The 23,791-nt window shown below is 51.6% G+C and overlaps 1 long non-coding RNA gene across 2 annotated transcripts in view; it reads right to left on the minus strand.

Moving 5' to 3' along the window:
- Window positions 1–23,791, minus strand: part of LOC309649658 — a 156,875-nt gene that overhangs the window by 10,288 nt on the left and 122,796 nt on the right. The window contains exons 2-4 of one of the 2 annotated variants that reach the window (XR_014257224.1): window positions 20,035–20,102; window positions 17,456–17,502; window positions 6,223–6,474 (exon numbers count right to left, since the gene is read on the minus strand). This is a non-coding gene — a long non-coding RNA (uncharacterized lncRNA). The remainder of the gene's footprint in view (window positions 1–6,222; window positions 6,475–17,455; window positions 17,503–20,034; window positions 20,103–23,791) is intronic. The other variant, XR_014257223.1, reaches the window with a different exon arrangement.

Raw genomic sequence — 23,791 nt, forward strand, 5'->3', positions numbered from 1 at the left:
CGGTCGGTGGCCAAGAGGGACACCAGACACCTCGCCCAGGTGTTGTCCGGGCCCTCTGGACACTCCCTTTCCTTTGGACCCCCAAACGCCCCCAATAACCTCAAAGTTCTGCTAAACGTTCTGGTTTCCTTTCCCCTCCTGGCCAGCAGCCCTCTGAGCTGCCCCAGAGGGAACCAGGGAGAAGCCCTTTCCCCAGGGAGACTCACGCAGCTAGCAAATTAACTGGCAGCAGCCCGGTGAATCACACAGGGACTTCCTTCTTGTCGCCCGGCAACCACATGCACTTGGCAGTGGGACATTAAACACAGAGGGGAATGTCGGGAGGCATGGGCAAAATAAAATAAAAAGCAAAACACACGACCCCACCTCATCCCTCCCCGGACTCATCCCAGCCCGGCAGACCCAGCCAAGGGGGCTGGGGGAGGGGTGGAAACGAGGGCATCAACCCAGGGGAGGAAAATGAGGTTAGGACCAGCCTAAGCAGAGCCGGACACTCGCCCCTCCTCTCATCAAACTCTGCTAGGTGCAGCATTTATATTTGGCCAAAGACACGCCTCTATTAGCTTAGAGAAAGGCAATGGGGCCCTTGGATTAGCAGGCACCTAGAGATTTGAAAGATTACTTAGAAACCCAGCCCGGAGGGGTTAGGACCTGGGACCGCCAGGGCAGCTGTTCTTGCCTCTCCCTCCAGCATCATTCCCCAGGTTAAGTCACTCTGCCACCTCTAGGGCCGGATCCCCTGCCCCAATCTTCTCCCACTTGAATGTTTTCATGCTCGTTTCTATGGCCACTAGGAGCTGGTTAGACAAGCCTCCAAAGCACCACCTGGCCCTTCAGACCCTGCCTCTGGCCTCTTTGAAAACTCCCGGGACGGAAGTAAAATGCATGTAGAGCTGACATGTGGAACAACCCATGGGAGAAAAACTGGGGACCAGGAAAGGAAGAACAGCAGCAAGACGGCCCCTGCGACGGGCTGAATATTAGCCCCCAAAGATACTCACATCCTAATAAATCCAGCAACCTGTGAATGTTACCTACTACAGCAAAAGTTAAGGATCTTGAGATGCAGAGATTATCCTGGATTATCGGGGGAGCCGGGGCAAACGTAATCACAGGTCTCCTTATAAGAGGGAGGCAGACGGAGATGTGACACAGGAGAAGGAGCAGGAGATGTGATAACAAAAGCAAGAGGCTGGAGTGAGTGATTCAAGGAAGAAAGCATGAGGCCAGGGAAGCAGGTGGCCCCCCAGAAGCTAGAAAGGCCAGGAAACAAACTCTTCCCTAGAGCTTCCAGAAGGAAACAGCCCTGCAGATACCTTGACTTCAGCCCTGTGAAACTGACTAACGTAAGAGACTGTTAAGAGAATAAATGAGTCTTGATTAAAGCCACTAAGTCTGTGATAATTTTATGGCAGCACAGAGGAAACTAATCTTGTCAATCAGGGCGTATCTTGTCTGTTTCCCCACAGACCTAGAGAGGAGGGTATCACAGCATAAATACCGATGACAATGGGGAATTTGGCTTGGGGAGGTCTAACAGCCACTCTACAGGCTGAGAAGGAAAAAGTCAAGTCTCTGAGAGTAACTGAGGCAAGAAGCAGCCCAAGCTTTGAAGTGGGCTCTCAGATGACACCACTGGTGACCGTCACTGGGGCCAGTAGCTTCATCTCCGAAAGCCTCAGTTTTGCCATCTGCAAAAACAGAGATAATATTATCATCTGCCCTGCAGAGCTTTTAGGATTAAATGAGATACTGCATGAAAAGCACATGGCACGTGGCAGATGCCAAATAAATGATACCTCTTAGGAAGGATTAGACGTGCAGATATGGGTAGACGCTGTTAAGTGCCCATCCCAGTATCTCTTCTCCCTTTTCTACTAAGCAACATAACTCTCATTTTTGGCTGGCACATTGTGGCCCAGAGTAAAAAGACTATGTTTCTCAGCCTCCCTTGGCAGCTTAGCTAGGGCCATGTGACTAAGATCCGGTCAAAGAAATGGAAGTGAAAAGTGTTGTGGAACTTCTGGGGAGGCTGTTCCAAAGGTGTTTGAAGGAGCCCCATTTTTCCCTATCTGCCTTTACTCCCTTCTGCTTTCAATGAGGACATAATGGCTGGTGCCCCAGCAACCATCTTGGACTTTGAGGGGCTCCAATGAAAATGGGAGTCATGCACTAAGATAATCTAACCAGAAGGTGGAAGCCTGGATCCCTGATAACTCCAGAACTGCCATACTAGCTGTGGATGGCCTTTCTTTGGATTTCTGTTACGTGAGAGAGAATGCTCTTCTGCCCTCGTTATTAAGTCACTGTTATTTTAGACTTTTCTACTAATCATAATGGATCCAATATACCACAGACCTAGGGAAACAGGATTCAGAGTCATCCTAGAGTAGTGGTCCTCAATGTGCAGCCCTTGACAACAGCTTCAGAAGCACCTGGGAACTCAGAAATGCACATTCCCAGGCCCCACCCCAGACTTACTGAATCCAAACCTCTGGGGGTGGAACCCAGCATTCTGTGTCTTAACAAGCCCTCTGGGTCATTCTGGTGCACACTCAAGTGTGAAACCACCATTCTAGAGCAAGGTTTCTCAAATTCTGGCACTAGTGACTTTTGGGCAGGATAATTGTTGGGTGGGGGCGGGGGCGGGGATGCTGTCCCATGCATTGTAAGACGCTCAGCAGCACCCCTGACCTCCACCCCCTGGAAGCCGGGAGAAGCCCCTCTCAGTGCTGAAAATGTCTCAGACACCGGCCTACATCTGGGGTCGGGGGCGGAGCGGGCAACAAAATCGCCCGCTGTAGAGAAACACCGCCTCTGAGTAGCGGTTCATTCTTGACTTTGGCTGCACATTAGAATCACCTGGGAAGTTCTTCAAACTTCCTGGGCCAAAATTCTCACCCCAGCCTGGTGAGGTCGGAACCCACTAGGACAGGACAGGGCAGCAGTTAAAGCTGTCCAGGTGATGCCGACATGAGGCCAGTGCTGAGAACCGTTGCACGTTGCAAAGGGCCAGTGGGCCCAGAGGAGAGCCTGCTCCAAGCCGGAGAAGGCAGCGACACACCTGAATCCGGACGATGGCCGGGACACAAGATACTCCTAGGCAGAAACCGTAATGAGGGCGACCCGGGTAGACTTGGGAACGAACATCCCAGCTGCCAGACGGGGTGGCTGGATGGCGTGGAATTCCTGGTGGCTGTGTCACCTCGTTTCCCATCAGAACGGGGTGGACACCTTTCAGTGTCTCCCATGAATAACAACACAAAGCCTCAGTTTCCGCCCCTAATGAACCCAGCACACAGTGAACCGGCTCCCACCAGGCACTATAAACATGAGCTCACGCAACAGGAACAACTGTCTCAATGAAGACAGCGATACAGCGATGGGGCCTATTTAGAAACGAGGAGCCTACGTTCTCCATCCAACTGGTAAACTCCCCAGGCAGTGAAACCAGAATCCTCTCACAGGGCTACGCTCTGAGCAAAAGGAGAAACTCCACACGTATTGAATGTAGCCCTGAAAAGAAGCTTGGCTGGGGGTCCCTAAGTAGGTCGGAGTGGAAAGGGGGGAGAGAATTAAATGAGAAACCAGCCGCCAAGCAAGAGGGAGAGCTGAACAGGTTGACAGGTTGACGCTCTGACTTGGTGAAAAGAAGGATGCAGTCATGTGTAAATTCTCTCTCCTGCCGGGACTTTTTCCTTCATTATTTCAGCCCCAGCCTGCCCGGCTGAAATGCTCAGCCAAGCGTTTCCTTGTTTCCTTTGGCCCAAATCGTGAAGTCCAGGATGTCACTGGGGGAGGCACGGGGAGGAGGTGGAGGAAAGGAGGAAGAGGAAGAAAAAGAAGAGGAGGGGAAGGAGGTGGTAAGGGAAGAGGGAGAGGAGGGACACGAGGACGCTCACAGCACCAGGATGAACCGGCCTCTCTGGTCCCTGCCTACGTCAGCCCCGCTGGGCCGTTCGGATGGAAAGATGAGCACGAGGTGTGAGTCTGGAGCTCCTACAGGAGAGGCGAACTCCCCGTGGGTCTCTAAGAGGAGACGGCTCAGTGGGATGGAGCCTCCCAGCGTGTGCCCTTCCCTTGCTGGGGGTTCTGCCAGCCCACTTAATGCACCTGACTGGAATAAGGTAGAAGAAATCTGGCTGCCCTGTACCAGTGCTATCAAACAGGCAAGGAGCCCAGGGGCCTCTTCTGTTCCCAGAGTCTTTTAACAGGTTCCTGTGCAAAGAATACATAGGACTTTGCGGCTCCCACTGACCATTTCCAAGGCTCCCACCTTCCCTTCTTACATACCGCCCTTCCTCACAGAGTCAGAATGCATCTCATTCTTGGGCTTCCCTGGTGGCGCAGGGGTTAAGAATCTGCCTGCCAATGCAGGGGACACGGGTTCAAGCCCTGATCCGGGAAGATCCCACATGCCGCAGAGCAACTAAGCCCGTGCACCACAATTACTGAGCCTGCGCTCTAGAGCCCGTGAGCCACAACTACTGAGCCCGCGTGCCACAACTACTGAAGCCCGTGCTCCACAGCAAGAGAAGCCACCACAACAAGAAGCCCGCGTACCGCCACGAAGAGTAGCCCCCGCTCCCCGCGACTAGAGAAAGCCCGTGCGTAGCAATGAAGACCCAACGCAGTCAAAAATAAATAAATAAAATAAATAAATTTATAAAAAAAAAAAGAAACAGAATGCATCTCACTCTTAACTACAACCCCTGGGTTCCCTCCAGCCTGTAAACCTCGTGTGCAAATGTCCTGACTCTTGCAAATGCGTTGAAAAATAAACTTTAAAAAGCTTCCAGATGTTCTGTTGTAGGGTGGTGTTTCTCTGCCCCTGTCTCCAGGGGCCCACGCACGATGCCCAGCAGCCTGACTGCCCAGATGAAATCTGAGGCGGCCAAGAGGCACTGCCAGGGGGCAGGGGGGCAGGATGCCCTTCCCCCCAGGACCACACTCCGCCACTGTCTCCATCACTCTATCCCCGCGAAGATGTGACCTTACGCACCCCATTGATTCTTCCACCATCCGCCATGCCCGCCCTGTTTCTGTCACTCTTACAGGTGAGATCTACGACCCTGAGGTTTGATCCACATAGGGCAAAAACCTTCAAAATCAACAAAGGAGCAAGTCTGCGATTCCCAAATGATAAGCTTTGTTCTTTCTGAGCATACACCTCATTTCTCCCTTAAAATTCTTTTTTTTTTTTGGCTGCACCGTGCAGCATGTGGGATCTTAGTGCCCTGACCAGGCATCGAACCTGCGCCCCCTGCACTGGAAGGGTGGAGTCTTAACCGCTGGACCTCCAGGGAAGTCCCCTCCCTTAAAATTCTTATACCAACTGCCTCTGTAGCATACAGTCAAGGACAAAACAACATGGAGTGGCTCTTCCACGTAAGATGTTAGACCATCACCTGCAGGTACCTCTTAGGAGCTGGACCAGCCAGAACAAGGGAGTGGAGTTTGTGACTTGTCAAGGCCCCTCTGGAGCTGGTGGCCTCTGATCTCTAGAAAGGAAATTGCCAACGGGCAGCCTTGTGCACACACAGCCATGCAACACACCCTTCCCAACACGCACACACCTGAGGGCCCGGGATTCTTTGCACAAGGTGACGCGGGCTCCCTTTGATGCTCGCCGGATGTGTTCCCATTGGGCGAAAACCAGACCTCAATAAAACCCGGCATTATCAAGAGGCCGGTGGTAGGTGATTGCACCGGCCTGTTATCTCTATGGCCCTGGGTGGGGCTGCTCTGTGGCTCTCCATTGAAAAGCATTAACTTCTAGGTGGATCAAAGACGCTTCCGAACCGGCCGGCCCAGACCCCTTGTTGATCCGCAGGGTACTGTTCCCAAAGATGGACTTTAAGATAGTATGGACCCCAGTCCCAGACTCCCTCTGTCCTCTCCTTATCAGGCAACATGTCCCTCGGGGGCCGCCCAACGGCCAATCACAAGGCCCTTCCCCTCTCCCTCTTCAGATGGCCCATTTAACAACAGCAAATGAGGGACCGGGCCCGGGAGTGTCCCAGCCCTGCTGCAACCATGGGTATCCGGGGACAGGGAGACACCTACCTGGGGACCATGAAGGAGCTCCTCTCCCCTCTGTGAGTCACGCCAGGGAGGGGGTTCCAGAGAGCAGGTAGTTTACTACACCCTTCCCTCAAGAGGGAGAAACTGACAGCCCTCACACCCGGTCCTTGACGTCCCTTGTTGGACTCCACTGCCTACCTTATTGTTCAAGGCCTGCGTCCCACCCGCAGTGAGGACACAGAGGCACCTCTGAGCTGTCTGGATCTGGACACCAAGACGGACTGCGCATCGGCCTGGAGAGAAAGAGCATGTGCACTGAAGGCAGGCAGGGGCTGGCAGGTGATTGGATGCCTCCTGAACCTTCCTGAGGCCCACGCAGGTCTGGCAGCTGGAGGGGTGCGGCCAGGTGTTTCTTCTTTGCATTCAGAGTACCTGGCTTACTGCGTGGACCTGAAGAGGCACGTGAATGAACGAATGCATGAATGAACGAACGAACAAACAAGTGAATCAACTCAGTGGCATGGACACTCAATCCTACCAACGGGAAAAGCTTCAGGGAGCACATCTCACTGGAGACACCTTAGCTCAATGACACAGAGTCAGATCGAGGTTCAAATCCCGGGTCCCGGGCAAGGGACCTCCATTCTCTTTAATCCATCTGTAAGCAGGAATAATGGTCATGGCTCCTCCATCGCAGGGCTGTTAGGAGGACAGAGGCTCAATGAGTAGTGTTTGTCATTACAGTATTTCCCTGTAGCACTGTCTCTATTAAAGAATCCAGGTAGTACGTTTCCAAGGAAGGAGGAAGTAAGTGCCTTGGTTATATTCCTGGTGTAGCCCAGACCTAAGGGGTGTACAAAACTCCAGCTCCATCTTCCATCACTCCTTTTTTTTTCCCCCTTATTTGATCCATAAAGTTGTTTCTAGCATTGAGATTAACCCTTACCTCTTTCCATGCTCTCTTGACGGCCCCTAAAAACTCTGGGAACTCCAGGTGCAGGGAGCTGGGGAGGCAGCCACGAGTCATGAGCAGGTGACAAAGGCCGTGCACAAGGCCACTGGCAGAACAGGACGGCGCCCTTGACTCCAGCCCAGCTGAGGCCACTGGGAACTCCACCTCTGCCATCATGTAAAGGTGAGATGCACAGACCCCCTCTGCCTTCAACTCGTACGTCCTTCCCTGGCTTCTCTCGTGCTTTTAATGTGTGTCCTGTCTTCCTTAAACCCCCGGTTTGTCTGTCTCTATCTCACTCCCATTAGAGACGCCACAGCCTGAAAAGCCAACCCAACAGGGAAGGATGCCTACGGAGCTCTGTCTTGTCTGCCCCGGCCCCGGCCCCGGCCCGGACAGCGCGTGGTGCACGTGTCAAGGTGACAGGGAAGCTGGGTCTCAGCGCCCTGCGGTCACGGCGGGGCCAGGCTGTTCCCCAAGGCTGCAGCTGGGCTCTCAGAGGCGCTGGGAGGTCAGGCAGCAAGTTCACAGGACAGGCCACCCACACGGCACATCAGGGCCGCGGGGCTGTCCCCCGGGGCCATCTCGGCTCTGGCCCTCGGCCCTGACTCAGAACACTCCACCATATGGCCTCCCTTGGGGAGAATGAGAGGAAGAAAAGACTGAAACCAGGGGCAAGAAAGAGCCCCACCTCCCTTGACGTGCCAGGGACCCTTCCTGGACACGGGGGTGTGGGGTGCGGCTAGCACTGACCCCCACCAGGTCCAGTGAAGGACAGAGGCAAGTCTGATGGCAACATGCCCGCAATGAGACTGGGTGTCCCTCTCTGCAACCCCCAGATGTGTTTCCAGGGTTTGATGTGAACTCGAAAAACCCTGAACCTTAGGCTACTTCACACTTTTCTAATTAAAGACCCAAACTGGATTGTCATGTTTGCAGAGAGAGCTTTGACCAAAAGTGTAGGCAGCGGAGCAAAACAGGAAGAGAAGGATCTTTCTCTTGTTCTCTCCCTCCCTTCTTTTTTCTCTCTCTCTCTTCCCTCTGCAAGTACAGAGGGATGGGGCGGTGGGGGGGGGGCGCAAACAAGATCTTGGCAGCCGTGGCCTCTACGGTCCCCTGGAGCCTGCCTGTGTTCTGTTGAGAGCTTTTCTCTTTTCTTTGGTCCCATAGACACCGGTCCCCATCCCGGTTGGTTGGGCAGGGGTGGTGGCGGAGGGGAGCCGGGAGAGGCTCTGGGAAAAGAGAAAGAGGCGAAGAACAGATCTTCGGGCACAGCTGCCAAGAAAAGAGCCCGAATGCCTCGTCTGGGCAGAAGGCAGCCTTCCCAGGTTCCTCGGCGTGCTGGGACTTGCTGGAAACCAGAGCCCTGGCTGGCAGGACGAGGGCTGACAGTGGAACCAGCCGAAGGAGGGGGGCCCCAGGGGGGAAGAGGGGGAGGTCTCAGTGAATCATATAAATTAGAGACAGAAGGGATGTCAAGCCACCTTCACTTCCTTCCTCTCCTAATGGGAATTATCTCATTAGCCCCGAGCTTCCTAGAGGCTAACTTTAAGTGATTCCTCTAACGGGGATTTCAATCTACAGCCCGCCCCCCTGCCCCCCCTGCCCCCACTTCCCCATCAGATCTGACTCCAAGGAGAGCTAAGAAGGGCTCTTAAAGGGACAGTAGCAAAAAGACACCAGATAGGGAGGGTGGGAGGGAGACGCAAGAGGGAGGAGATATGGGGATATACGTATATGTATAGCTGATTCACTTTGTTATAAAGCAGAAACTAACACACCATTGTAAAGCAATTACACTCCAATAAAGGTGTTAAAAAAAAAAAAAAAAAAGATACCGGTTCAATCTATTTAACTCTGCAGACTTTCTCCAAACATTTCACGCAAGGTTAGTTTTGCCCTTTCACCCTTTATTTCCACTTACAGGAATTTATTGTAAGAAAATAGTCATGGACACGGTAATAGGCTCAATAACGACACGCCTTAACGCGCCCCTCCCCCAAGATAGACATATTCTAATCTCTGGAACCTATAAATGTTACCTTCTGTGGCAAAAGGGACTTGGCAAATGAGATTAAGGATCTTAAACGGGGGAGATGATTCTGGATTATCCAGATGAGCCCTAAATGCAATCACAAGTGTCCTTATAAGAGGGAAGCAGAGGACGATTTGACTCCAGAGAGGAAGACACGATAGGACCACAGAGGTAAAGACGGGAGTGATGTGGCTACAGGTCAAGGTATGCCGACAGCCTCCAGAACCCGGGAGAGGCCAGGGACAGTTCTCCCCCCGGGAGCCCCCAGAAGGAACCAGCCCTGCCAACAACTTGATTTTAGCCCCATAAGACTCATTTTAGACTTCTGGCCTCCAGAACTGTAAGAGAATAAATGTGTGTGTTTTTTGTTTTGGTTTTTTTTGAATTTTATTTTATTTATTTTTTTATACAGCAGGTCCTTATTAGTCATCAATTTTATACACATCAGTGTATACATGTCAAACCCAATCGCCCAATTCATCATAAATGTGTGTTTTTTAAAACCACCAAGTTGGTGGTACTTTGTTACAGCAGCCGCAGGAAACTAGTACAGATATGAATACAGTTCTTGCTACCAGGATTGTCATCAGGCCTTATTTCACAGCAAAAGAAAAACACAAAAAAAGCATTGGAAATGTTCAAAAATTACCATGTCGTAATGCTATGATGAAATAATACCCATAAAAATACAGAAAAACTATTTCATAATAATGGAGTAATATATAACCGAATATGGATCCTAAATATTTTCCTTGCCTTTTGTAAATGTTTCTAATGGTGAGCATCTTATAATTACTTCTGTCATTGTAAAAGTCACATATTTATCTGCAGGGTGGTATAAGGGTTAAGGTTGGTTTGATCCCTTGCCATGAATAAAGAAGGAGGAACTGGGGACCGTTTAGCAGACAGAGGTCAGAGTCAGAGAAGCCAGGGTGGGTACCTTTCTGGGCTCTGAAGACTGTCAAGTTTCCTGGGAAACGGGTTCTCCTCTATACACACCACAGCCTGGAGGCGTGGTCCTCCACCCAGGGGCCCCTCTGGCCTGCAGACCCTCCTCCCTAACAGATGAGCCTCCCTGACATGTAGCCCATCCCCCTCGGCCCCTCACCTCAAGTCTGCTTCCTCCAGGCCCCCAAGAAGCACGTTTCTCTCTGCCTCCGTACTCTCATGCTGCTCTTCGCAGCTGGACGATGTATTAGTTTCCCGAGGCTGCTGTAACAAATCACCACCAACAGGTGGCTTAAAACAACAGACATCTATCTTCTCGCAGCTCTGGAGGTCATAAGTCCAAAGTCAAGGTGTTGGCACGGTTGGTGCCTTTCTGGAGGCCTTGAGGGAGCCCTCTCTCCCAGCTTCTGGTGGCTCCCAGCAAAGCCTTGGCTTGTGGACGCATCACCCCACTCTGCCTCCAGGTTCATGTTGCCTTCTTCTCTGTGTCTGTCTCCCCTTCTCTTCTCTCCTAAGGACTTGCCATTGGATCCTTAACTAACTACATCTGTAAAAACCCTATTTCCAAATAAAGCCCCACTGTGAGGTTCTAGGTGGACATGAATTCTGGGGGATACTACTGAACCCCCTACAGGTGGTCTGCAGCTCCTTTCTCTCTCCACTTCTTCAAGTCTCAGTAACCTCAGTCTCCTTTGATTCTTCCAGGTCCCAGAAGTCAATTCCTTTTGGAAGTATCCAGAAGCAGAGGGAGCCTCCCTCAATGAATGAACTTCCCAACAACTGGAGTTGCCAATGTGAGAGTGGGTGGCCTTAGGAGAGATGGAATTCTCTGTCGTTGAAGTGTTCACGCAGGAAACACCTCTCTGGAAAGACGTACAGGAGGTCCTGGGTGTGGATGGGGGATGGGATTAGGTAGTCAAAAGAGTTGGGTTTTATGAGAACAAGAATTGTACCTAATCCATTCAGCACAGTGCTGGGCACAGAAAAGGCACTAAATAGATGGTTATTGCCCCATCAGGAAAGAGCCCTTCAATCTCAACAGTCCTCTTTTCAATGAATGCATGGAACACTACAAAGCAACATAAACTAAGAATTAGATGATTTGTGTATTCAACAACTACTGGTCAAGCACCTCCTTGGTATACAGCATAGGATCGGACACTCCTATGCGCCTCTCTCTTCTTTGATGGCTAGAAGGTGACAAATCAGGACAGATCATACGGCAGGAGACACCAAAATCACCACCCCAATGATGACGTGGACTCGGGGCCACCAGAGTTCCTACGTGGGCAGTCGGAAGGTCTCTCGGGAAAACCTAAGAGGCAAGACCCTAGGGTCTCTTTTTTTTTTTTTTTTTTAATAGTAAGGGTTGTGATTTTTTAATGGATTTTTTATTTATTTATTTATTTATTTATTTTTGGGTGTGTTGGGTCTTTGTTTCTGTGCGAGGGCTTTCTCTAGTTGCGGCGAGCGGGGGCCACTCTTCATCGCGGTGCGCGGGCCTCTCTTGTTGCGGAGCACAGGCTCCAGATGCGCAGGCTCAGTAGTTGTGGCTCACGGGCCCAGTTGCTCCGCGGAATGTGGGATCTTCCCGGACCAGAGCTCGAACCCGTGTCCCCTGCACTGGCAGGCAGATTCTCAACCACTGCGCCACCAGGGAAGCCCCGACCCTAGGATCTCTTTTTGCTCCTGCCCTGTCCACTAAGAAAGGGAGAGAAGGCAGAGAAGCATGCCCTGCAGCAGCCAAGGGCAGGCTGTCTGTTCAGGCTGGAGCCCAGACAAAGCACACGCACCAGGCGGTGACCTACCAGCTGTGTGAGGCCCAAGAAGCTCTTAAGCCACAGGTGGGTGCCTGCGAAGCCACCTTCCCAGGAGAGCACAAGCCTCGGGCCCTGCTTTACTGCTAATCACCATAAGCACCCCGGTGTCTCAACCCCAACCTGGGTGGCCTTTACCACTCCTGGAGCCCTGTCACGTGCTCAGTGATCTCAGCTGGCCTCACACAGACCCTGTCAAGTAAGCAGGACAGGTGTTGTTATGATTCCCACTTCACAGATGGGGAAACTCTGCTGCAGTAGCTCGATGACTTCCTCAGGGCCACCCAGGGAGTACGTGCCCCAGTGGCTAGCCCAGGGCTCCTTCCATAGCCCAGGGGGGCAAATGGTGACCCCACCCTCTCTGTACTGCCCCCCAGGACTTTAGGGCTTTACATGTGGCAACAAATATTGGGGGATGGCTCTTCCCTCTGGGCAATGGGCTTCCTTTTTGGACCCTGGGAGCCTGGCTCACCAAAATTCCCACCTCTTCCCATTCAATCTGTCCTCCTGTTTGACGCCTGGAAGTGGAAGGGCATGGACTTGGGGGAGGGAGGGAGGAAGGCATGGCTTGTGCCCGGGCTGGGCCACCCCAAGAGCAGTGAAGGATGCTTTGGGGGATCTGGGAGGAGAAGCTGCCCATCGTGTACTTTTTTATTTTTAAAGATTTTTTCGATGTGGACCATTTTAAAAGTCTTTATTGAGTCTATTACAATATTGCTCCTGTTTTATGCTTTGGCTATTTTCTTTTTTTTTTTGGCTGTGAGGCATGTGGGATCTTAGTTCCCCGACCAGGGATCGAACCTGCACCCCTTGCATTGGAAGGTGAAGTCTTAACCACTGGACTGCCAGGGAAGTCCCCCCACTGTGTCCTTTTCCAGGCATGGAAAAGAAAGAGGAGAGGGCAGAGCTGATTTGAATGCCATGCTCAACTCACAAGCTACGGCTTTCCCAACCTGCCCCGTAAACGTGCTCAGAGCCGGGCCCTCTGTTTCCCTAAGCTGTCCCAAGCAGCCTCAGGACGTGGTGGGCTGCCCGCAGAGCAGAAAGGAGCAAGAATGCTACCCTCTTCTGGGGTCACAGGTCAGTAGGGCCTCAGTTGATGGTCCTGGGTCAGGGGCCTCCACAGGAGGTGGCAGAGTTCCTCTTCGGCGGGGCCCTGGACAACGTCGCCCACACCACCCGAAGCCATGCACTGCAGGTCTGACGGAGCCCCAGAAAGCAGAACTCTGGGGGCAGCACCCGCAGGGCAGGGAGTGCAGGCAGCCCGGGCCAGCCGATCCGCAGCCCACTCCTGGAATGCCTGTGTTCGGGCTGATCTGTCGGCTGTGGTTTCCCCTCACCAAACCTCGTCCTTTGCGGAATCTGCACCCCGAGGGGCACCTTGAGAGATGCTCTACAACTAAGAGGTCCGTGGCCTCTTCTGCACTTGGGGTCAGGCCGGAAGGAGCCCTAAGAAGGTGAGTGGATGGTGTGGGAGCTGTGAGCAGTCAGGCCGCCTCCAGCAAATCCAGGCCAGCGTCCGGTTCCCATGACACTCTTACCGGCAGCGTTAATAACTAACCATGTCCCAGACAGGTGCTGGCGGCCTGGCCTTAGGAGTTCTCGTTCAGGGTTGAAAGTGAGTCACTTCCCTTTTATCGTTTGCTAGCAGAGTGAGTCACCGGAGCTTCACACAAGCTCTCACACCTTGGCCAAGGGACATTCATGCCCATACCTTCGACCACCTGTTTTCCAGGTCAGCTGAGCCCTGTGGAGCTGACCCTCATTGGTTTAGGCCAAACAGCATCCCTGGTACCCAGCCTCCCCCCTTCCTGCTCTTCACCCCGCTCCCTCAACTGGAACAGTGAGTCCTGACCCACCAGGAGTCTGGAGAGAGAGCCTTGACGAGTGTCCACCCAGGCCTGAGGCTGGGTGAGGTCTGTGTCACCTTTGACCTTTAATGGCGCTCTCCTACCTTCCCAACCCTCTGTCTGGGAACGGACTAGAAGTGGAAAATTCCGGAACTGATGAACCAAAGGACACAACTGTGAGGCAATAAGTCAGCTTCCCTCTTGGGAATAACAGGGGTTGAAGGTAGGTAAACTGAGTCCCATTGCTATTAACATGTTTCCCTCCTTCTTGTGTCGGGTGAGAGCAGGACTGGCCACCAAGGCCAAGATGCTGGCATCAGGCTCCTATGGTGGGTCTGGAGTAAATCTCTCAGGAGGAATCACCCAGATAGACATCTAATAAATCTCATCCGGGAAAACAAACTCATATACCTTTTTGGGTAATCCTTCTTTCCCCACTCATGTATGGTCTCTCCTACAAAATAATTTTTTTTTTTGTAATTAAAAAGACAAAGTTAGAGAGGGAAAAGGAAAATATGAAAATAAAGCACAAGAGTTAAAAAAAAAAAACAAAACCCTCACTGAAATAGTTTGGGGATTTACTTTTTTTTTATCCTCAAAAAGTCCCTCTCGCTACCTGGTTTCTAAAACAGACAGTAAACAGAGATGACATCAAATTGGATAGCAACTGGGCGTCTCCCGGCCAGGAGCTGCCGGCAGGTGTGAGACTGACAGATTGAGAAAAGATGACACTATTTCTATCCTTAGAAGATGAAAACCAAGGAGGAGAAATGACAGCAGAGGCTGAGCCCTGGGTGTGGCGAGAAACCTGACACCCTGCCAGCCGCTGGCCTCTTGGGTGAACTCGCTTGTCTAGATGGGGCGCCAACGTGGAGCTCCTTGCTGGTGAGCGTTGTTTACCCCCCACCTCTCAGGTATCACAGCGTGACTCATCCCCGGGGGGCTCAGAGAGGTCAGGCTCTGGCTGTCTTCGCTCCACAGAGCACCCCGTACTTTCCAAACTGCATTTTGAAATCCACTGGCTGTGGCAGTGGCTTTGGCCTGACCCCTGCAGGGTGTGAGGTGCTTTCCCTGCTACACACGTCCCGCACATAGCATCTGCCTTGATAGCACTGAGGGCACAGATGCCAGGAGAGAGACTCCACCCCCGGCTGCTGGCTCGAGGGACCGAGTGAATCATGAGGTCTGACCAGTGACCACGATGTCCCAGGGTGAAGTGGGAGGCCTGGGGACGGAGCCCGCTGCAGGGACCAGAGCCATGGTGACTCACATTTGGACCCCGAGGGAAAGTTCCGTCGGCGCGTCCTCTGGATGGCTCTCGTCCCCTGGGTGAGGTCATCCCCACGGCCGCTCAGAACTGGGACTTGCTTCGTCTTCCCAGAGCCCCAGCTTTTCCCTCTCAATTATGGTTATGGCAGTAATCACCATTTTAGCTGCCGCACCTCTCCCCTACCCACCACACACACATATACACACACACACACACACACACGCACACACACACACACGATGGATGGACCGGAGGAAAGAGCCCGTCCTCCCCCGGGGTGTCAGATTTTTCATCTGTAAAAATAGTTCCTCTTCCTGATGATCTCACTCACACAGGAGCCTCTGGGGCTCAAGGGCAGTGAACATGATGGTTGGTTGAAAGGAAGTCTGCTAAATCAATGCAAGTCGGTAATATTTGAATATTACTGTTTATGACTACTGCTCCATGGACCCAGCCATCGGGCCACCACCTCACTCCATCTCCCTGGGCCATTTGGTTGGGAAGTAAAAGAGTGCAAGGCGATGGGTAGGAAAGTGTCCCCAGGAGAGCCGGTACCCAGGAGCTTGGTGCGGCCATTTGGAAGTACACTCAAGTGTGGGGGAAATATGCAGCAAAAGACTCCACTCCGCCCTTCGTCTTTTCCTTTCTCCAAGCGTTTCCAACAGAGCACGGACGCATTTCTAAGGCGTCGTCAGGTACACGGGGGTCGGGGTCACAGTCCTCAGCTACCTCTTCCGCCATATGTGTGAGTCACAGAGAAGTCCCCCAAAGATGGGCACTAGGCGTTCCATTATGGGCTGAGTTTTCTTTCTTTTTTCCTTTTTTTTTTGTTGTTTTTTAAAAAAAATTTTATTTTATATATTTTATTTTTATTTATTTTATATATTTTTATTTTATATATATTTTATATTTTATATTGGAGTATAGTTGATTTACAGTGTTGTGTTAGTTTCAGGTGTGTTATGGGCCGAGTGTTCAGTGCACCTGCCATCATAGGGCATTTGCTGACAGCCAAGACCAGGTCTTCCTGGCAGCATTTTAAGAAAGACCCTGTTTCCGAGGTGAGCTCTGGACCACCCTTAGCGTGCCCACCTTGGTGGTCCCTGTGACCACAGGACAGGAAAGATGAAAGAAGAGCCGTGACCTTCCTACCATTATGCCGTGCATCCCTGCATTTGTCAAGGCCCACGTTCTCGGGGGGGAGGGGGAAAGGGCATGACCTTGAGCAGTACTGGTCACTCCGAGGGGTGAGAACCCCACTGCCAGGGGTCCTTTGAGAGCAGCCTGCACCCCTCACCGCCCTGACACAACTAGAACGGGGAAACAGGGGTAGCTGGTCTCTCTCCTCCTGTAATTTTTTCCCTATTTCCTTTATTTTTTCCTCTGTCACTACTATTCTTTGCTGCCGAGTCTGCAGCCTTCCCGTGTGACCCCGGGTGGCTCCACTGGCAGGGACGAGGGGAGACTAAGCCCCAACCCCAGTGCAAGAGCCTCTGCTGAGTAAGGCAGGCACAGCCGTTGAGACTCAGCCCCTGGGAAGTGGCAGTGGGAGTTTCAGCTCATCCCCACCTTAAACATCATTCTATTGTCACGTGGATGTGAGCGAAGAGGAGGGAAAAGGCACCTTCAATGTCCCTTTTGTTCGTACCCTCATCCCTCAGCTGCCCTGGCCTCTCGGCTTCCATACAAGCCCCTAGTAAGTGGGCTGCTGGCACGGCTTCGCTCCAAATCCTGCCATGGCTCCCAGGGCCCTTGGAGGGAAAGCCTGACGGCCCCAAGGCTCTCCCTGGCCTGTGCCTCATCCCCAGGCACTGAGCTCCCCCGCTTAGCTCCAACCCCACCTGCGCTCCTGTCCTCAAAGACACCAGGTACGCTCCTGCCTCGGCCTTGATGGAGCTGTTGCTGGCAGAGACCTCACCTCCTTGAAGGCCGGTGCTCAGATGTCACCTTCTCGTCTGACCTGTTCAAGGCTGCAACCTGCCCTCTACTCCCCAGCCAGCACATCTGAACAGCTCCTGTTTCTATTTTCCTTTCCACAGTGCTATCGCCTTCTTATGTACTAGATAAGTTAATTATTTACTATTCTGCGTATTATCGACCCGCCCCCAACGCCCCCTAGTCCCCCCGCACTGGAAAGCAAGGTCCATGAGAACAGGACCATGTTCTCTGCCTAGAACAGTCCTGCCGCAGAGCAGGCACCCAAGAACGATCTGTTAGGTGAATGAATGAAACAACGAATGAACGAACGAATGAAAGAACGAACGAGGGCATCACTGCCATCCCGATGGGGTAGGGACTGTGCCTCTTACGGAAGGAACTGGCGTTCAGGTGGGGGGGGGGGCCGTCCCAGGAGGGAGGGGAGAGGGCGGGCTAAGGCAGAGACCGCTGTTCTCAGAAAGGCAGTGCCCACAATTTGCCTGGAAATCCCCCTGGAGTCACTCATTAACCCCCTGCCCCCGCCCCCATGGCTCACACACAGCCTGTCAGTCACCCAAAGCCACTCAGCAGCTAAAGCCTAATTTAAGCAACTGACTCTCCTTTCCAGGCCCATCCTCCCACCAGGTAATCCACGCCATCATCGTCCAAGCACCCAGTCTGTGCAGGTCCTAGAATGAGCAGCGAAAAAGGGGTGGGATAAACAAAACACCCCAGTAACAGAAAACAACCCCCACCCCGCCTCCACCCACTCTCAAGGCACCAGCTGGGGAGGCACAGCAAGATGGCAGGTGAAGTCCTGAAAGTAAGGTGATGTGGCGGGTGCAGGAGCCGCCGGTGCGGCGGGGCCCTACAGGTGTGGGGTTTTGAGGAGGTGAGGCACACAGATGGGGACACAGGGAGAGGGTGGGGCGAGCACAGAGGCGGGGTGCACAAGTAATCCAGTCTTGGGGGATACGATCCAAAGCAGGTGAGCTCAGATGAAAGGCTTCAAATTCAAGTGGGAAGTAGTGGGCGATAAGATTAGGTGCCCAGTGAGATCTGGTTGCTGAGATGATTAATAGAAATCCATGGAAGGTTTTTCGTTTGTTTGTTAGTTTTCAGTCAGAAAGCGACATGATGAATCCTGGGTTTAAGAAAGAGGCTTAGGGAAAACACAAATAGAATTACTTTGGAAAAGAAAGACTGGAATTCCAAAGGTTGGAGCCCCTAGGGTGTAGCCCAGCTTGTGCTACCAAAGTCAAGAGCAGCGGGGCGGCTGGGAAGAGAGAAGGAACAGACTGGAAAATCGGGGTTGCAGCAACATGGATGGACCTAGAGATTGTCATACTGAGTGAAGTGAGTCACACACAGAAAGACAAATATCGTATGATATCGCTTATGTGTGGAATCTAAAAAAAGGGTACAAATGAACTTATTTACGAAACAGAAGTCGAGTCACAGATGTAGAAAACAAACTTATGGTTACCAGGGGAGGGATAAATGGGGAGATTGGGATTGACATATACACACTACTATATATAAAATAGGTAACTAATAATGACCTACTAATTATAGCCCAGGGAACTCTACTCAGTACTCTGTAATGGCCTATATGGGAAAATAATCTAAAAAAAGAGTGGATATATGCACATGTATAACTGATTCACTTTACTGTACACCTGAAACTAACACAACATTGCAAAGCAACTATACTCTAATAAAAATTTTTTAAAAATTGGAAAATCGCTGTAGAGCAATTGTTGGGACTCGGTATTCTAGTGGATGGAGGGATTAGCATCACTCATTGGCTGCCTTCCTTCTGACTGATCCATGTAGATAATGATAAATGAGCAAGAGAACGAATAGACAGGGCACCTATTGTGATCTACGCTTTTTTGTGTTATCTCGTTTAACTCACGACCTCCCCTGAGGATAAGGCATTAGCATCACCAGCTTACAGATGAGGAAACCGAGGCTTAGTAATTTACCCGAGATCATGTCCAGAGCTAGTAAGAAAAACAACAACAACACCGACATTGATTGTATGCTTCGCATGTCCCAGGCACGGTGCCAGGCACCTAACTCGGTGTATTCTCTCATTTCACATCACACCGTGGCACGGATAATCCTTATTATCCCCATTTTACAGATGTGGAAACTGAGGTTTGGAGAAGTGAAGGTCACCAGCCTGTGGTCACAAAGTGAGAAAGCAGCGGAAGTAAGATTTGAACCCAGGACTTCTGGGTCCATGCTGTTTACCCTGATGCTAGACCAACAGTGGTGAATTTGCACCATAATCTCCCAGTTCCAAAGCCCTGCCCTGCACAGCACAGCACGCCCTTTATTAGACCATCTGCTGCCTCCAGTCAAACATGCCCACGTTCGGAGCTTCCAGCTACCTTGGCAGGACTGACGTGTACGTGTGCCTGGGACGTACAGCCAGAACTGCAACTTCTGTGGATGATGGGGTCTAGAGAGCTACAGGCAACCCAGCCCTCGCACCCAGGGAGTGGCCCCTTGCCCCACATCCTGCTTTATTAGGGTCAGGCTGCAGTCAGCAGCATTCCAGAAGCCCTGCGATCCCCTTGAATCCTGCAGCCAGTCTCTACTCCTGAAGGGCAGCAGGAGAAATCCATACGCCCCCTTGTCTCCTAGACCTGCAGCCTTGGAGTCTGATGAACCTGATGGTTCTCCCTGCAAAATGCAAGACATCTGTGTCCTGCCTCGGACCCATGCGTCTAAAGAGCAGGCGGCAGGAACACTGATGCATGGGGCGCCAGGCGACTGGGACGATTCACTCTCACTCAGAATGGAAAGAGGTCACAGCGCCGGTGCCAGCTCTGGCTTTGGATCCTGGCTCCCTTGCTAATTAACTGTGCAGTCCCGGGTGAATGACGGGACCTCGGTTTCCTCCTCTGTAGGTTGGGTATAACATGACTGATTGGCTTGGGCTGTGAGAGGTAAGAATGAGTTCATCTAAGTAAAAGCTGTGAGAGTACAGCCTGGCCTGAATTAATCGTGATGACTGTTAGAATTCATCAGCCCATGTCTCTGGACCCTCTCTGATGGCCAGTGCAAGGCTCCGGCCTGCCAGTTGCCACTCCAGGCGGGCACGCAGGCGCGTAGGGATATCGGGGCAACCAGGTATGACACGGAAGGAGCAGAACCCCCAAAGCAAGAGGAGCAGCAGGGCTGTGCCCTGATTACCATGTGCAGCTCACCTTTTATCTTGTCCTTCTTTCTCGGTTCCAAGCACCTACTCAGGTCAGTCACGAACCTCTGATTTCACCTGGAAAAAGAAAGGGAGGTTTACAACAGGAAACCGGGTAACGAAACTCATCTTCAAGCTTAAAACGAATGCCAGCCAGCCTCCCAGGGACACAGGAGTTTATAGCCGTTTATTCTTCAATATAGAATAAAACTGCATTAATTCAGAATAAAGGGAGAAATCCATATCCTATCCATCGTGTACATGGCAAACTGAAGAATACTTTCAAAGAAATATAGGTTATCACCATAATAAACTAGATCTAGAATAAACTAAGACATGAATGGGTATGACACTGGATAGTCTTTTTTTCTTTTAAGTTATAACGAAATTTAAATTCACAATGGACCTTTACTACAAAATTAATCTATTGCCACAGTCCTGAGTTGGGAAGACTTTTGCTCAAAGATTTCTATGACAGTATTTCTGAATTTTTATACACTCATGTTTGAATTCATTGAATGAGATAACACATGAGGAACACCTAGCTCTGGGCACTCAATAAATATTAGCTATGCTTTTATTGATTTTACTCCTTTGCGGGTTTCTAGAGAACAAGGCTATTCCAACGCCACCCGTAGAATTCCTGAGCAAACGTGCACAGTTACCAGCATAGTTGCTGTTGCTGCAAAAGAATAGATATGTAATCTTTAAATCCGACCTCTGTTCAACCTAATTCAGACACCAGGAAGAGTAGTATTTCAAAAGGTGTTTAAAGATAATAGCCTCATTCTAAGCTTTGCCATCGTAAGGCTCAAAGAAATCACTCTAGACCCTTAGGTTGGCAAATGAAAACAGAGAGAAGAAAGAAAAAGGAGGAAAACAACACCATCAGGTTTGAAACAGAAAACCTGTAACCTTCACTCACAAGAGAAAGGATTGTTTGGGTGGCGCTCTGTTCCTTCGCTGGACGCACACCCATCATCGTGGGGCTTGGATCACTCGCTAGGTTTCTAGAGTTTCCGAGGATGGGGCTGGGCTGCAGCCGCTGGATCAGGGTCCCCGTGCGCTCCAGCACCCCCTCCCCCAATCCTGGGGACACGTTCGCTGGGCTGGCTTCCTAACCACAGCCAACCTCAAATGCAGTATAGGCCTCTTGACCATGGAGCAAAGAACTGGACAGTTTTAGCTCCGATGAACCGTGCAGCTCTTGGGACCTAACCAGACAACTCGCAAATGCTAGAAAACTCATTGAAAAGAAGCAAGCAAAAACAGCAATACGCTCTCCAACTCCAACCCCAGCATCCAGAATGGATTCCCATTCCTGTTACTATTTTATGCAAAGCCACCCCCCTGCCCAACCCATGTTCAGCTTATTAGGTGGAAAGCATCCGATAAACTCATTCAAGCTCAAGCCTAGGTGACTGGAAATGATTCCAATCAGCCTTCCAGGGGAGACGAGAAATTTAACGCAAGTGAATCTAAACTCACCCTGCCCCCATGACATCTCAATCCAGCCAATTTAGCAGCAGACATTGGAGGGGAGATAGTGGGACACTTGAGGGGGTCTTCTTTAAATCTTATGGTGGGGGAATGAGATGGGGAGGGGAGGGAGGGTCCCCAGACTTGGCTACTCACTGAAATCGCCATTCCCGCTGCCCAAGGGGAAGCCTGGGTCCCGCCCTCAGTGGTTCTGATTGGTCCTGATTAAGGTCCGGGCACTGGGTTTTTAAAGAAAAACTTTTTTTTAAGTTCCCAGGGAAAGTCTAACATGCAGCAAAGTTTGAGGACCATCTGACCACCTGGAGACTCAGTAGGTCTGACGTGGCGGGCGGAGATTCTGCATTTCTGACGAGCTCCTGGGTGAACCCAACGCTGGTGGTCCACAGAAGCGAGAGCTTGGAAGGGATCCCCTCACACACCTCCTTATCCCCCCTTCCCCAGAAACCTCATGCAAGCTGACCCCTCCCCGCTCTTCCGCTAGGGCTTTCCCCTCTTCGCCAGCTGGTTTCTGGACCTGCCCAGATGACTCCTGCAGTGTAGGAGGGTGAGAGAGACATTACTTGTATCCCAAGAGAGAGCGGCCCCTCCCCCTCTCCTATAATCCAGTTCTAGGCAATCCAGCCTCTAGCCTGAAATACATTCCTAAGAACCACTGCTTTGAACAGAGTGGTTTGTGTTTGCTCTGCTCTTTAAAACAAGCAGGGGTCTCTTTCCCCTTTGCTTTTCTCGTCGCCATGGCCATCCAGGGCAGACAAGATGCAGGGCCTCTCGGGGGGCTGGATGGAGCACAGACGCTTCCTCTCTCTGCCCACAGCACACTGGCTTCCACATCTGCCGAGGCTGCACGCACACCTCCCCGCTGCCTTTGCATCTTCAGGGCAACAGTGGGAGGCGGGGCGGATGATCCTCCCTTGGAAGCAGGCCAACAGCAGCACGCCACGCCCAACACCAAACCTCCAAGGAAGGCCAGAGACGGCCACAGGCTACCCACAGCCTGCCCCCCCAAGGTCCCTGCCTTCCTCCTGCACCTCCCAACCCTGACAGGTTCCTTCCTGACATCTCGCGGATGCTGTGAGCCAAACATCACCTGGTGGTTCTCGGTCCAACCACCTCCAACCAAGATGGAAGGGGCAGGTCCTCCTGGATAACTTGGACTGAGGAACAAAAGGCCCGGCTGGTGAGACCCCAAGAAAACATTAGCCTGAAACATGTCCCGTCCCATAGCAGACTGCTGCAGGAGAAGACCAGGGTGGGGAAAGAAGAATAAATGGGCTGGAACACAGGATTTCAACACGTTGTAAGCGAGAGCCCCGCCTCTGGCCAAAAAGGGATGCAGTCTGGGGGAACTCCTGAACCTTCTGAGTGGGTCCAAAATCACAGGGGAGGGACTTCTACAAAACAGGCCACGAAGCTGTCAGGACACCAAACTGCCAGGTCCCCTTTCTAGGAACCTACCTGAGGCCGACACACCCACTGGGCACACCTGCCCAGGACTCAACGATAATTTAGGGGCCCACGAAAATGTTCCAATTTCTTTTAAAATTAAAAGGAATAATCTGACAATAAGGTTAATGCCTATGTAACAATGAATCCAGCCTGGATTACATTCATCCTTTTATGGAGGCGTAAAATACCATGATTGATTGATTGATTGATTGATTTTTACCAGGAAAGGGGTTCCCAAAGCTAAAAGTGCCTAAGGTCACAAAATTCTTAATTCAGCCCTGAATTTGCCTACTTCCTTCCAATCTCCCGACCTCTCAGTCTTTACTGAGACCCTCTTGTTGAGCGCTCCCACTGACCACCCGCCCCCTGCAGCATAAACACTGAGCATACAGCCCACCCAGGCCTATAAAAGATAATTATACCACCTAATCTGGCAAATTCACACGATGAATTCGAGGGTTCGATCAATAAGAAAAATGAACCTGGATCTTTTCCGGTATTTGTCTCCAGGTCAGGATTAAGGTTTATTTATTTATTTATTTATTTAAATTACCAGCTCCTGATCACTTTTAAATAAAAATTCTTGGGCTTCCCTGGTGGCGCAGTGGTTGAGAACCTGCCTGCCAATGCAGGGGACACGGGTTCGAGCCCTGGTCTGGGAAGATCCCACATGCCGCGGAGCAACTAGGCCCGTGAGCCACAACTACTGAGCCTGCGCGTCTGGAGCCTGTGCTCCGCAACAAGAGAGGCCGCGACAGTGAGAGGCCTGCGCACCGCGATGAGCAGCGGCCCCCGCTCGCCGCAACTAGAGAAAGCCCTCG

This window comes from Balaenoptera physalus (assembly GCF_965194825.1).
Source record: "Balaenoptera physalus genome assembly, chromosome: 20".
NCBI classification, from domain to species: Eukaryota; Metazoa; Chordata; class Mammalia; order Artiodactyla; family Balaenopteridae; genus Balaenoptera; species Balaenoptera physalus.